This window comes from Cupressus sempervirens, chromosome 9 (genome assembly GCF_028749045.1).
Source record: "Cupressus sempervirens isolate cs-2001-9-10 chromosome 9, ASM2874904v1, whole genome shotgun sequence".
Lineage (NCBI taxonomy): Eukaryota > Viridiplantae > Streptophyta > Pinopsida > Cupressales > Cupressaceae > Cupressus > Cupressus sempervirens.
In genome coordinates, this window is record NC_143126.1 from 535,751,370 (window position 1) to 535,767,453 (window position 16,084).

Genomic DNA, 16,084 nt, shown 5'->3' on the forward strand with positions numbered 1-16,084 from the left:
AGATGATGTACCTAGTAAATTCGAAGAAGATCCGTTGGAAGGAGCTAGTCGTTGGGAAACCTCAGCCTGCAAGGGGAAGCCAAGTCGATCGCAGTTCATAGGAGTGTCATCGGGTTGAGAAGCCAGAGGCACAGAAGTATGAGAAAATCGATGATGCATTGCAGCATGACCGTGCAAATATAAGCACTTTGGTAGAGCAGTTTGCGCCAAGTTTGACCCCACGGGCCTCTCTGCCTTGATGCCAGCAACAAATAGTCGAGGACTGGTCTGCAGAGTGGGAGCCTGCAGGCTACTAGAAGAGGATGCCTGCTTCACCGAACATGCAAGACTACCATGCTGCAATGTAGATGTCGCCTGAGCAGTAGATAGGTATATATATCTTATTAAAATATATGTCTATACCACTTATATATAACAAATTCTTATAGATAGGTAATATAGACATATATTTGTTGTGTGTACATATATATATATATATATATATATATATATATATATATATATATATATATATATATATATATATATATATATATATATATATATATATATATATATATATAAATTATGCTTTACATAGATACATCTAGTATATATTATAAATATATTAGATGCTTATTTATATGTGTTAGGTGTATTACATATATAAGTTTATTCCTCATACTTTTCATTATCTTTATTTTTTGGTTATTTAGATAGGTAGATTTGTATTTATATTCATCTAGTTAGCATATAAGCCTATACTACTTTTATGTAATTAGTTCTTATCTATATATGTAATATTAACATATATATTTATTCGTGTTATTTTTATTTTTTGTTTTTATTTTTATTTTTATTTTTGTTTTTATTTTTGTTTTTTATTTTTATTTTTATTTTTTATTTTATTTTTTTCTTATTTACCTTTTTCTTGTGTGTTGTTCCTTGTTTTAGTCATTCATCCCTATTGTCTTGTTTTATTTTTATATTTTTATTTATTTATTATTTTTTGGTTTAGCTTCGAGGTTGGTGCATTCATCTTTCCTGTTCTCCTTTATATGGTGAGTCTTTGCTAAATCTACTACTTACTTTATTTGACATCTCTTGCTCTCTCATCCTGATGATGGATCATGTAGTGTGATTCGAAATGTTGATGGTAAAAATCTCCACACAATCTGATCCGGTGGACAATTTTAGTGAAAATTGAAGTGTTTTCAAATCTCCAGATTTTTGCACCATTAGAAAGATCTCAATGTCCTGATTCCAATGCAACTTGAACGGACAAAAATGGAGTCCGAATGTAGAAGTTACGCTTGGTCAAAGTTTTGGTCAATAGACAGACCAGAGGGCTAAATAAGAGGTGAAATCAGACCATCTCAAAAGTGGTCCATAATGGATTTCAAATCAAAGATCTCGTCAAGAGCTTTCGAACAGTGTTGGTTTCATCAAAAACGGATTTCATATGTGAAAGTTATGACCGTTTGAATTTTGGAGGCAAAAAAAAAAAATTTAAATGGTGACATCATCATGATGTCAGCATAGTGACGTGGCAATTTTGAAAATTGGGCGGCAAAAGCGTTGGTTATGAGATTCGAACTCATAACAACTCCCATCTTTATATCCCTTCTTTACCACTACACCACTCACTCACGTTTGCTATAAATAGCTGGCAGTTTTTCATAAACAACTACCTGCAGTAAATTGGTTATAAAAAAGCCGATCGTAGGCTTTGAACCTGCAACCACTGCTCCGCCAAAAATGCATACCACCGGTGCACTAGTGATGACTTTTGAAATATGATTGGTGCTTGTTTTATTTAAACATTATCTTAACCGCCAACCTTATTAAAATAAGGTTTATTTGTTGTATGACTCCTAACCAACTAACTAAAGGGGGAAAAATGATAAAATCTATCATATCCGAATTGTTGAAAGAATGTTATGCATTTAATATTTTTTTAAGCCTATTTAGGCTAATTTTTATGTATAAAAGGGGGTAGTAGGCCCTTTGGAAATTCATTCAGGTGATGAGAATAGGAGAACGTTTAAGAGATTTTTGAAGACTATTTTGCACGTTGAGGGCATGTTATGCTGATGTGTTTAAGGGAATAAGTCTTGGTGCATTTGTAATTGATTTTGGAGATTAATCGGATTGGTCAAACTCTATTGGAGCTGACCCGGAGACGTAGTCACATTTGTGGCGAACTCCGAAATCAAACTTTGTTTGCATCTTCTCATCTTCTTCTCTCTCAATTTTGTTTCTCATCTTAAGTTTTGATGCATAATTTCATTTATGTATAAATGTTGTAAGACTTCTGCTAATTTGATTTTATTTAAGCATTCAATATTGCAATTAGTCTAGATCCGTTGATCAGATCACAATATAATCCAGAAACTAATTTAGATAAACTTAAAACTCTTAGATCTGCAATAAACAACCTACAAAACTCATATACCTTGTATTTTCTTTTATCCTCTCATGCATTCACATGGATTCAATCTAAAGTTACAACAATGCAACCATAGCTATGATACCACTGGTGAGGAAACTTGCAAAAAAAATATAACCATTTCTACATAACTTATAATTGATTTGAAATAAATGTGTAATTAAAATTCACATGCAAGAGAATAGACAACATAACCACACAAAAATGTAACACAAGATATACCATAGGAAACCCTCATTGAGGGGAAAACTCAGCCTCCAAAAGCATCCATCACCATGTATTATTTAGCAAAAATATCATTGCAATATAACCATCAAAGCCATCAAAGCTATAGCCACAACCAAAAAATCTATGTGAACACCACACATCCCATGTCATGCTTCCAAATTTCATAAATGCTCGTATTGCCTAACCTGTCAAACCTTCTCTTGCTCAACTCTTGACTTTTTCCCTTTTTTCTCATGTCTCTACAACTACCCTTATGGTTGCTTATATAGTAGCAAGTCTCACAAAATGACCAAGTAATATTACATAAACCATGTGCTACCTAACCCATTGACCCCACATTTAATATTGGACATTTAATTATTTACCCCAATATTAAATAATTACATCAAATATTATCACAATGTTACAATACAACTCATCAAGTATATCCCATGAGAATATTTACATGTTGCACATAGATACAACATTATATAATAAAATAAAATAATACAATATAACAATATTATGCAATGTGTGCAACACTCATTATCTCAGCAAGTAGTTTTTTCAGCCATGTACCTACATATCATATGTCATGTCTTCCCTTACTCAAAGGTGTAAAAAGGAAATTAGACTTTAAACTAAAAAAAATGGCAAGGAAAATGTGATAAGAAAGAACAAGCTATGAACAAATGTGGTAATATGTGTAAATCTAAAGAGTTTGGAGGTCTAGGTGTAAAAAAATTGTGTTGTCAAGATAAGGCTTTGGGGGCTAAACTTATTTGGAAAGTGTTCAAGGAACATGATAGTAAATGGGATAAAATATTATATCATAAGTACCTAAACAATAATAACCTTTTATCTTTGTTTAGAACAATTAATTCCCCAAAAGGTTCTACAATTTGGAACTTTATTATGAATTGTTGACCATTAATAACTAAAAACTTAACCTAGGATATTGGTCTAGGGAAAGACACAATGTTTTAGGAAGATTCATGGGATGATCTCCCTTCTCCAGATAGTGCAAAGTTACCTATAAATATAAAACATATTCTTTCAAGTCAATGGGGTAAGTATGTGAGCGATTATAAAATTAAAACTAACAATAATTAATATGGAGCTTGCAAATGGAAATCCTTAGATGATGCATCTCTTTCATTACAAGAATAATAATTTTTTAATAATTTTTTAAATAATAGACAAACAAACCATAAAGATGGGAAAGATAGACTTATATGGGGAGCATCAAAGAATGGAAATTATAGAATCAAATTAAGTTATGAGAAGATCATAAATCCTCAACACTGGGATAAGATTGATATACCTCTTAATTTATGTTGGGATTCAACATGTTTATCAAAAGCATGCATATTCTTGTGGGAAGCTCTAAAAAAAGAGTTCTTACTATAGAAAGATTTACTAAGATGGTGTATTAATGGCCATCAAGATGTCCTCTTTGTGAAAAAGATTCAGAATCTTCAGAACACTTACTCTGTGTCTATTATTTTACTAAAGACTGTTGGTATTGGTTATGTAAGAAATTAAATTAGTGAATTGTACCTCCTAATAATCTCTTAGATTTTTTAAGAAGTTAGCCGAAACGTGAAGGTCTATAGTAATTTATGGAAAATATCCCCATCTATTCTTTTATAGGAAATATGAAAAGAAAGGAATGGAAGAATCTTTTGCAATCAAAAGATGGATCAAATTTCATTTATTAATAAACTAGAAGCATGTATTATAGAGGTTGTGAACAATAATCTTAGAAACTCCTATGAGGAGGAAGGATCCTTTCCAAATTAGGATACAAAATTGTGAAAAAAAATGGTTTAATCTAATCAATCCTCAATTGATATATTCTAAAGCCAATAAAATTGCTAGGAAAATTGTAAATAGGAACCTCCACTGATAGGATGGTAAAAGCTAAATTTTGATGGGGCTTCTAGGGGTCATCTAGGTTCAACTGGTTTAGGGTGTATTACTTATTTAGATAAAGGTGTATGCCTAACTAAACACACCAAACCTTTGGGAATAATGTATAATAACTTAATGGAATTAGAGGCTTAAATAGAAGGATTAATCTTGTGTCAAAAAATAGAAATTAATAAATTATTTATTGAAGTTGATTCCCAAATCATCCTAAATGCGTTAAGAAAAAGGGAAACTCCTAATTGGATCCTCTATTCCAAACTTGAATATACCTTATCCATAGTAGATAAATTTGAAAAAATCATTATATGTATATGTATATATACACATATGTGTGTGTATACATACATATGTATATATACACACATATGTGTGTATATATGTGTGCATATATATATGTGTGTGTGTGTGTGTATACATATGTAGACACACACATATATGTTTGCATATATGTGTGTGTATATATATATGTAATATGTGTATATACATATGTAGACACACACACACACACACATATATATATATGTAATATGTGTATATATGTGTGTGTATATATACATATACACACATATATCTACACATGCATATGTGTGTACATATATGTGTGTAGATGTGTACATTTATGTATGTGTATATATATGTATATATACATATATGTGTGTGTATACATATATGTGTATGTATATACATACATGTATATCTATACACACCATGTGTATGTATATACATATGTATACATATATGTGTGTGTGTGTATACACGTATATGTGCATATATATGTATGTGTATATACATATGTATATGCATACATATATATCTATGCACACCATGTGTATGTATGTATGTATGTATATACATACATATATACACATGTATATAGGTATATATATACACACGCATATGTGTGTACATATATGTGTGTGTATATGTGTACATATATGTATGTGTATATATATGTGTGTATATATGTATATATGTGTGTGTGTATACATATGTATATACATACATGTATATCTATACACACCATGTGTATGTATATACATATCTATACATATATGTGTATATGTGTGTGTGTATAGACACATATATGTGTATATATGTATATGTGTGTATATATGTATGTGTATATATATATATCTCTCTATACACACCATGTGTATGTATATACATATATATACATGTATGTACATATGTGTATATATGCATATACATATGTGTATATATGCATATACATATATATATACACATATATGTATATTGCATGTGTATATGCATATATACATATATGTGTATGTATATATACACATATATGTATATTGCATGTGTATATGCATATATACATATATGTAGATGCATGTATATATACACATATACATATATGTAGATGCATATATACATATATGTGTATATATATATATATGTATATGCATATATACATATATATGCATATATACATATATGTGTATATATACATATATGTAGATGCATATATATATACACATATGTATATTGCATGTGTATATGAATATATACATATATGTGTATATATTTATATGCATATATACACATATGTATATATGCATCTACATATATGTATATATACACATATATGCATATGCATATATACACATATATGTATATATGTGTGTATATATATGTATATATACTTATATGTGTGTATATATATAGATATATGTGTGTATATATATGTACATGTATATACACACATATGTGTATACATATGTGTATGTATATGTACACACATATGTGTGTATATACATTTACATATATATACTTATGTATATACATATATATATGTATGTATATATACATATACATATATAAGCATACATACACACACATATGTGTGTGTGTATATATGTATGTATATACATATATGTATGTGTATATAAATACATACATATATACACACGTGTGTGTACACATATATATGTGTTTGTATATGTATATACATATATGTGTGTGTATATAAATACATACATATATACACACATGTGTGTATATAAATATATACATATATACACACATATGTGTGTATATATGTTTATATATGTATATGTATATATACATACATACATATATATGTATATACATAAGTATATATATGTACGCATGTATGTATATATACATACATACATATACACACATATGTATGTTACATATGTGTACATATGTGTGTATGTATGTATGTACATATGTATATACATATATATGGAAGGTAATAGAGAAGCATATGATGTAGCTCCACCTGCTCCTTTATTAGCTAGATCATTTGCTAATATTTATGTTACATATGTGTGTGTGCATGTATGTATGTATGTATATACATATGTATGGAAGATAATAGAGAAGCAGATGATTTGGTTAATAAAGGAGCAAATGGAGAAGATATTCTTATAAGACAAATTAATACGTTGAGTATAAGTTAGTTTCATATTTATATAGTATTCTTAGTAAGAATTTGGTTTATAGTCTTATTATTTTAAATCTTGTTAATAAAAAAAATCTAAGTTAATTATTTTCTATATTTAAGAAAATATAATCAAAAAATAATTTTATTTGAATTATACAGCCATGTAACCCATTACAATAGGAATATTGTATCCTTTAAAAAAAATCTTAAATTAATAGGTATCTAATTAATAAGTTACGATTTAATCTAGGAAGAAGGTCTATATATATATATATATATATAATGAAGGTTTGTCATTCTAGGTACATTAGTATCTAACTTAAAGAGATATTTGGAATTACTATAAACATATATAGATATTTTGTCAACATAACAAACTAAGATTAGATATAGTAAGACTTATAGATTTTATATAATAATATAAAATATAATCCAAATACGCCTCAACAATTATGAAAGGGCCGACAATTAATATATTTCTAATACAATCATAAATCCCATCTAAAATCTTCTAGAACTCTAACATTTATTTTATAGCATATTTCTAAAAAAAATTGGTTAGAAGAGGATATATCAATATTAATAAATGAATCAAAAATATCATAGTTTTTCTGACACAATACATCATAGGTCCTCTTTGTATTTCAAGATTTTAAGTTCTTAGATGTATTTCTTATATTTTTTCTTTGTCTGAAATATCAGTCTTCGAATATTTTTAAGTAATCAATTATCATAGATAAGTAGTGCTTTATTATTATTTGGCAAAGCTTGCTCATAATTTAAGGATGGGAATCATTACAAATTATGGTGTATAATGTCCTTCTCCCATTATAATTAATAATTTAACTCATAAGTAGCCTTTTTTGTTAAAATGTATCATTCCTTTTGCTTGATAAGGACACTTGTCTTAATAAAACTTAGTGTCACATTATCATGCTAGATCTTATATGATTTTTTGGAATTATGAAAACCTTGTTGATACATGATTGAAAAGATCATTTCAGTAGAAAGATTGTTAAAGAAGACTGTGTGTTTCAATCATTGTTTTGTCACTGATGTCAAACCTGCTACATGTTGGTAAGACAATTGCTTATATGTTTCAAGCACTATCACTTAGTTTATTGATGAGGAGGATTTGATTAACAAGATGTAACAAAAGTACCTAGAGGAAAGGTTGAGTTATGATTATGTATTGAAGTGCAAGAATCGGTTAAGACAATATAACATAATGTATTGATAATCTACTTGAGGTTAAAAAATGACTAGCTACACTTATAAAGTTTAGAAGCATAAGGTTAAACAAAGTTCATTTGCCAAGTTTGACCATGTTGATAGAAGGTGTCAAGCAGAGTTAGTGCAAGCCGAGAAAAAAGTCAGTTTGAGCCGAGTGAAAGCATTTTCTAGTGGATTCCGAGTAAGTTAGTAGATGTTGAGCAAGCTAGTTGGTGCCGAGTAATTTTTAGTTGATGTCAAGCACCAATAAAATCCAGTTGATGTCGAGTAACACAGGTATGTGTCGAGCATCAGTAAATTGATAATGTCGAGTTGTTGTATTATGAAAAGATTGAAGATTTGCCAAATAAAAGCCAACAAGTTTATTTTCTTAGAACTTGTGAATTAGGAGGAAGATAAGATTTATGAGCTGGTGGCACAGAATCTTATGTAAACCATTTTGGAGGTGAATTCAAATGGATTCTAGGAGAAGTTTCTAGAAAATAGAAGATATGGGTTACATACATTGTATCCTACCTAATCCATCAAAAACAAAAATTTTGGTAATGGATAATGAGCGGAAAAAGTGTTCTAATCTCCTATATGTAGGGATGTATGGTCATGAAGCAAAGAGGTTGGAGAGTTTGGATACAAAAATCTAACAAGGAGAAGGAAAGGTGTTTGCTTCATGAAGTGACCCAAGAGAAGAAGTTTGCAATGGTGTACTAAGCAAGAAGACTTAAAGAGGATGAATGCTTGAAGGGTGAACAAGTTGTCAAAGCTACAAAGATTGGAAGGCAAGCAGAGTTGAGGATTGAATAGTGATCTGTAATCTGCAAGTAAGGTTGTAAGTTGTATCAGATCAAAGCTCTACTATTACTTTCTAACAATTGTATCAGCCTAGGGTAAATCCTTTGGAGTAAGGTTGACTTAACAGTCAATGGAAAATCCTTTAACAGGGTGGCATTCCAAGTGAATGGTCTAAAGTCCTCTAACAAGGCTCACTTTTAACAGGGTGATTGAAATCCCTTAACTAGGTCACATTTAACAGTGTGTGTTGTAACCTTTAATAGGGTTGGCCTTTAACAAGGCATCACTTTAGAAGAGTGAAAAAGGAGTAGCATGTTATTGGTGGTTTTTCCCAAATTGAGTTTTCATGTCAAATCATTGTGTCAACTGTGTTGATGGATATGTTGTGTTTTATGCTTTACATTTTTGCATGTTGATTTGATAGTAACATATCAGTTTTGGTTAACACACAATGCATGCATGCATGGTTAAGAATGTTTTATGGGTTCACTGAATTGTGAAAATTGGTATTAGAGCCATCTACTTAAGAGGATTAGTTTTAAGGTACTAGAAGCACGAAGATCAAGATGTCAAAAAGAGAGGTACCCAAGCTCAACAGAGAACTTTCCTGCATGGAAAAGTTTGATGAAGCTACACCTTGGAGGACTTGGAGATTATGCACAATCTTGCATTTCAATAGAACATGTTGATCCAATAGGAACCCTAATTACTAAAGATTTGAAGAAAAAGAAAAAACACAATTAGGTGATGTTGGAGATTGCCTCTGCCCTAAGCTATGCTGAATTTGATGATATCAAAGGCCTTAAGAATTCAAAGTAGATGTGGATGCCCTAGACACCATCTATGGAGGAGACAAAAATATTCAAAGAGCCAAGTCAAAGAGCCTCAAAGATAAGTTTGATGACATGAGAATGGAAGAAGGTGAAAATATTGCTCAATATGTTTCTAGAATAAAAGAAGTTGTTAGTGCATAAAAGGTGCTACTGGTAAAATAGATTATGATACTATGCTAAGTAAAGTCTTGAGAACATTGTTGCCTGTGCATGCCATTAGATTGTCTGCAATCCAAGAGCTAAGATGTATACCAGGAAATGATCTAACCCTTGAAGGTCTGGTAGGAAGACTCGCTGCTTTTGAGCTATCTAATTTTGACAACTATAGACCAAAGAGTATTGAATTAGATTTCAAAGTAAAATTGTTACTAAAGGATTTTGAGGAGATAAATCAGAAGAAAAGGAAGATAAAGTATGCATCTAGTGACAGTAGTATAGATGAGGAAGACATTGAACAATTGGAAGCATTGCTGACAAGAAGATTTCACAAAGGGAAAGGTAAGTTGCCTATCAACTTTTTTAATTGTAATGAAGTTGGTCATATTGTAGCAAGATGTACACAGAAGAAGAACTTTAGAGAATGGAACAAGCACAAAAATAGAAGAGAAGATGATGGAAGAGACTATAGAGATAAAGGCAAGAAGTCATGCTACATTGCTGATGAACATGGCTCTAATGAAAATGATGATGAAGTGGTATATGTTGCAATGAAGGATGAATCTGATGAGGATGAGGCAACTACACTTATGACTTGTGTGAACAAGAATGATAAATAGATCATTGATAGTGGATGCTTACATCACATGATTGGAGATAGAAGTAAGTTCATTACCTTGACCTGTTATGATGGAAATAGTGTAAGATTTGGTAATGATGCACCATGTTTAATTAAAGGAAAAGGGTCTATCAAACTCACAGACAAGATTTCATGTGACAATGCTTATTATGTTGAAGGATTGAATTATAACTTGTTGAGTGTGTCACAATTGAATAATTTGGGGTGCAAGGTTGAGTTTGAAAATAAATTAGCCAAGATATATGATACAAATGGAAACTTGATTGGAAAAGGTGATCAAACTAGGAGTAATCTGTTCTATTTGGATATAGAAGATGCTACTTGTCTTATTGCAAAATTTGATGATGTATGGCTTTGGCACAAGAGATTATGTCATGTTAACTTTGCTAATCTGATTAGTATCAACAACATGAAAAGAGTTAGAGGTTTTCCTAAGTTGAAGGAACCAGAAAATATAATGTGCAAACAATGTCAACTAGGCAAGATGGCAAAGTCAAGCTTTAAAAGTAAAGCTTATACCTCTAAGGAAATACTTGAAATTGTTCATACTGACTTGTGTGGACCTATTGAAGTATAAAGCTACAAAGGAGATAAGTGTATAATGTTGTTTGGTAATGATTACTCTAGGATGATGACGGTCATGTTTCTAAAACAAAAATCAAATGCTTTTCAAATGTTTAAATGGTACTTGGCAAGAGTTGAAAAGGAAACAGGTAAGAGTTTGAAATGCTTGAGATCAAATAGAGGAAGTGAATTCACTTCACATGAGTTTGAGATGTTCTATAATGACAGAGGAATCAAGAGACAAACATCTGCACCTAGGACCCTTCCACAAAATAGAATTGTTGAAAGAAGAAACAGGTCTATAATGGACTGTGCAAGAACACTCATGATGGAGAAAAATGTTGCTCTAAAATACTAGAGAGAATTTGTAAGTATTGTTGTATACATCTTGAACTGTGTACAAGTCAAGAAGGGTACTCATTCAACATCTTTTGAACGATGGTATGGTCATCCACCTAATGTGAAATATTTTAAAGTATTTGGAAGCAAATGCTATATTCTTAAAGATGTTAGGAGTGGAAAGTTTGATGCAAAGAGTGAAGAAGGTATATTCCTTGGTTACTCCACAAGAAGTAAATCTTACAAGTGTTTAAATACTAACACTCACAAAATTGTAGAAAGTGCAAATGTGGATTTTAATGAGTTTACAAAAGCACATGAGGTTGAATCTATAAAAAAATAGAAGAATACAAGTCATTTGTATACTATTATGAAGGAATTCCTACTGAAGAAAATGCTACAAATCATGCAACAAATCAACAGCAAGTCTCAACAACTGTCGAGTCACATCCTGTGAATGTCAAGTTGCATTTAGATGCCAAGTTACAGAATGAGGAAAATGCACAATCTGACTCTGAGATTAGCACACATGAAAGAAATGTTGAAACACCTAATAGAGATGTACACAGTGATACTGAAGCTGAGAGACGGGATCCAAACATAAGGACTTAGCCTAGACTATCCAAATATGTCAAAAGACACCACCCTTCAAATCAAATCATTGGAGACAAATATGCAACGCCAATGACAAAAAATAGGTTGAGAAATGTATCATGTTTGTTAAGCATGAAGATGTAGAAGTTGATGAAAGCCAACTTCACAATGTGCCAAGATCACCTACATGCAAATAACCTGTTGAAGGGAAACCATAGAAGGAAGAGGTGGAGCTTGGAAGAACACTAAATAGACTTGAGAGAGAAAATATTGCAAACAAGAAAAATGTATTTACAATGAGTTGAAAAAATGAGTTGAGAAAATACAATGAGAGAGCTCGAATATAAAGGCCTCAAGGAAGCTTGTAGAACAAGTTGGAAAGTGCTAGAAGATAAGGTTGACAACTAAGCATACGTCCACAAAAGGTGGGATATCCTTGAACAAGGTGAGAGGATAAGTATGACTTAGATAGGAACAAACTCTCGTATTGTCAACAACTCATCAACTACAACTATTAAATGAATGCATTAACCTAAGTAAACTTAAGTAAAAGAATTATTAATTATTTTCTCTAACACCCCCCCTTAAGTGAAACTTAGGGGAATGCCTTAAGCTCACAAAAACTAAGATGAAATGTAGAATGGGTCCTAGCAACAAGACCATGTTAGGTACCCATGTACAATGCAAAGAGATGTAACCTTCAAAAACGAGGAAAGAGAGAAAACCTCATGGGAAAAACCCTCCCCCAAAAAGAGGTAAGAACCTAGTGAAGGACTAAAGAAGCCTCCAACTAGAGGAATATCCCATAAAAAAAGAACAAAGAGTGATCATGAAGAGCATCACTAAAGCATGAAGAAGCTACAAATTCTATCATCAAAAAGAAATTGCTGATCTGAAGAACCTCCATGGAAGAAGAAGGCACAAACTGAACATGTCTATATGGTAGATGATCCATCTCACTGAAATGCATAGATAGCCAACCACTATAATCGCCTAGTATATAGGATCAACCATTGAATACATAGCTCACACTATTAAACCATCGAACCAAGGAAGCATTAGAACAATAGAATAACCCCCCTTAATGCAGACTAGGTGAGATGATAGGCAACTAAAAAGGTGGGCCAAAAGTATCCTGTAGAAAGAACCAAGAACGACAAGAGAGTTGAAGAGGTACAAACACCTATAAAGGCACAGTCACATCGACTCTGCATGGGGCAAAAAAGGAAGAGGGCACAGAAATAGAAAATAACTATCCCCCCATGGTGCTTTATAAAATATTGCAAGTACAACTATCTCAAAACAACATTCATGAACTCAAAATGCATGAGTTGCACTTTATATCAGTGTGTGTACATAAAAATGCTAACAAATGGTCGCTACAATGATCAGAAAAGGAAAAAATTTGATACAAAAGATAGTACAGCCCAAAACAAAAGATCCCATGCCATGAAAATGATTCTTGGACCAGGAACACCCAAGATATCCACCATAGAGAAAAAAATGCCAAAAATATGATAGAAAGAGCATGGGGTAGAATCTAAAGGAAATAATAACATTTCTAAAAAGTAGACAAAACCAACTTTCCAAAAATATAATGTTTTCAAAAAATGGAGATGGGACGCAAAAGATATGCTTGCTCGAGTGAAAAATAGAACTTCAGACTTTGACTACAAAAACAAGAAATAAAATTGCATCAAAGCCTAAAAATACCTACACCAATGTCTTTGTCTTGGAACCAGCTTTTTGGTGCTTCTTTTGGATCAGAAAAATACCTCTGTATGCTCAAGTTATGGTGAAAAAACCTCAAGTAGGTCAAAAAGGACCCTAGAGAGCCTACAAGGGTACTAATGCAGGATGACATCATGCTAATATCTTCAAAATGCTAGCATAAATTTGATGGCCTCCAAGTCATCGCAGCAAAAAAAGAAGCCACATGGCAGTGCCACACGGCAAGATGCATATGTGGTGGGCTAACGTGGCAGGGGCCACATGGAAAAGTGCCAACATGGCACCCATGCCATGTGTCACTCGTAAGTTGATCCAACTGTCACCACGTGGGTAGATGTGCAAAGGTCCACATGTCACTGATAGGTTGATCCAATTGTCACCACGTGAGAAGATGTGCAGAGGTAGCTACAAGGTCGCAGAACCTAATGCAGGTGGCAGTGGAGCCGCGAAACAAAGCAGAGGACTAGCAGAAGTAGTGGAAACAGGTGTAGGTGTTGCGAAGGAAGCGATGGACGGGTGGCTTGCTGGCGGTGGCCAGGCCTAGGCTACTCTGCGGTGCCGGCCACGATGGCATGGTTAACAACTATGGTGTGCAGGCTATGCAATGGTGACATAGTGGTGGCCACCAGGTGGCCTGCCCAATTTTATTTTATTTTGAGACCACGTCCATACAATTTGTACAGTACACTGAACCAAAAAAATTTTGCCTCTCGGAGTTCCTGTCACTAAAATTGGAAAACTTTATATGAATTTTGACTATAACGGGCCTTCTAAACTCAATAGTAGCATCTGTTTAGGCCTAAAGTGATCTGAAAAATGCTCTTCCCTCATATTGAAGAAAAATGCACAAACAAATTAGGGTTTGTGTCTCTGAATCACAGCTTCAAAAAACCTTCAGCCAAGAAGTAGCAGGGAGGCTCTGATACCATGTAGAAGTTGATGAAAGCCAACTTCACAGTGCACCAAGATCACCTGCATGCAAATAACTTGTCAAAGGGAAACCATAGAAGGAAGAAGTGGAGCTTGGAAGAACATTAAATGGACTTAAGAGGGAAAATATTGCAAACAAGAAAAATGTATTTATAGTGAGTTGAAAAAATGAGTTGAGAAAATACAATGAGAGAGCCTGAATATAAAGGCCTTAAGGAAGCTTGTAGAACAAGCTAGAAAGTGTTAGAAGATAAGGTTGACAACTAAACATACATCCACAAAAGGTGGGATATCCTCGAACAAGGTGAGAGGATAAGTATGACCTAGATAGGAACAAACTCTTGTGTTGTCAACAACTCATCAACTACAACTATTAAATAAATGCATTAACCTAAGTAAACTTAAGTAAAAAAAATAAATTATTAATTATTAATTATTTACTCTAATAGAAGGAACCTAAGATAGTGAAAGATGCATTTGAAGATGATGACTGGTACAAGGCTATGGAAGAAGAAATTCAGCAGATAGAAAAGAATGAGACTTGGAGTTCCTAGACTAGAAGACAAGAATGTGATTGGCACAAAAGGGGTATTCAGAAATAAGTTAGATGAGAATGGTAAAGTGACAAGAAACAAAGCAAGACTAGTTTGCAAAGGGTATGCACAAGAAGAAGGAATTGACTATGGTGAAACATTTCCCCCTATTACAAGAATGGAAGGAGTGAGAATTCTGCTTGCTTATGCTGCATATAAAGGTTTCAAAGTTTATTAGATGGATGTTAAGTCTACATTTCTGAATGGCATATTAGAAGAAGAGGTCTACATAGAATAGCCAGAAGGTTTTGTTGATGAGAATAATAAGAACATGGTATGTAGACTGCACAAAGCCCTATATGAATTGAAACAAGCACCAAGAGCATGGTATGAGAGAATTCATACTCATCTTGTTAAGATTGGATTTGAAAGGAAAAATGATAACATCAATTTGTATGTGAAGATAGATAAAGAAAAAGGTATACTATTATCTAAAATATTTGTTGATGACATAATATTTGGAGGACAAGATGCTTTGTGTAAAGATTTTGCAATTCAGATGGAGCAAGAGTTTGAAATGTTAATGTTTGGGGAGATCAAATTCTTTATGGAATTACAAGTCTACCAAATGAAATATGGTGTATATATCACTCAGTCAAAATATCTCAAAGGGATATTGAAGACATTTGGACTTGAGGATTCAAAACCAGTAAGGACACCTATGGTGACAACACTCAAGCTATC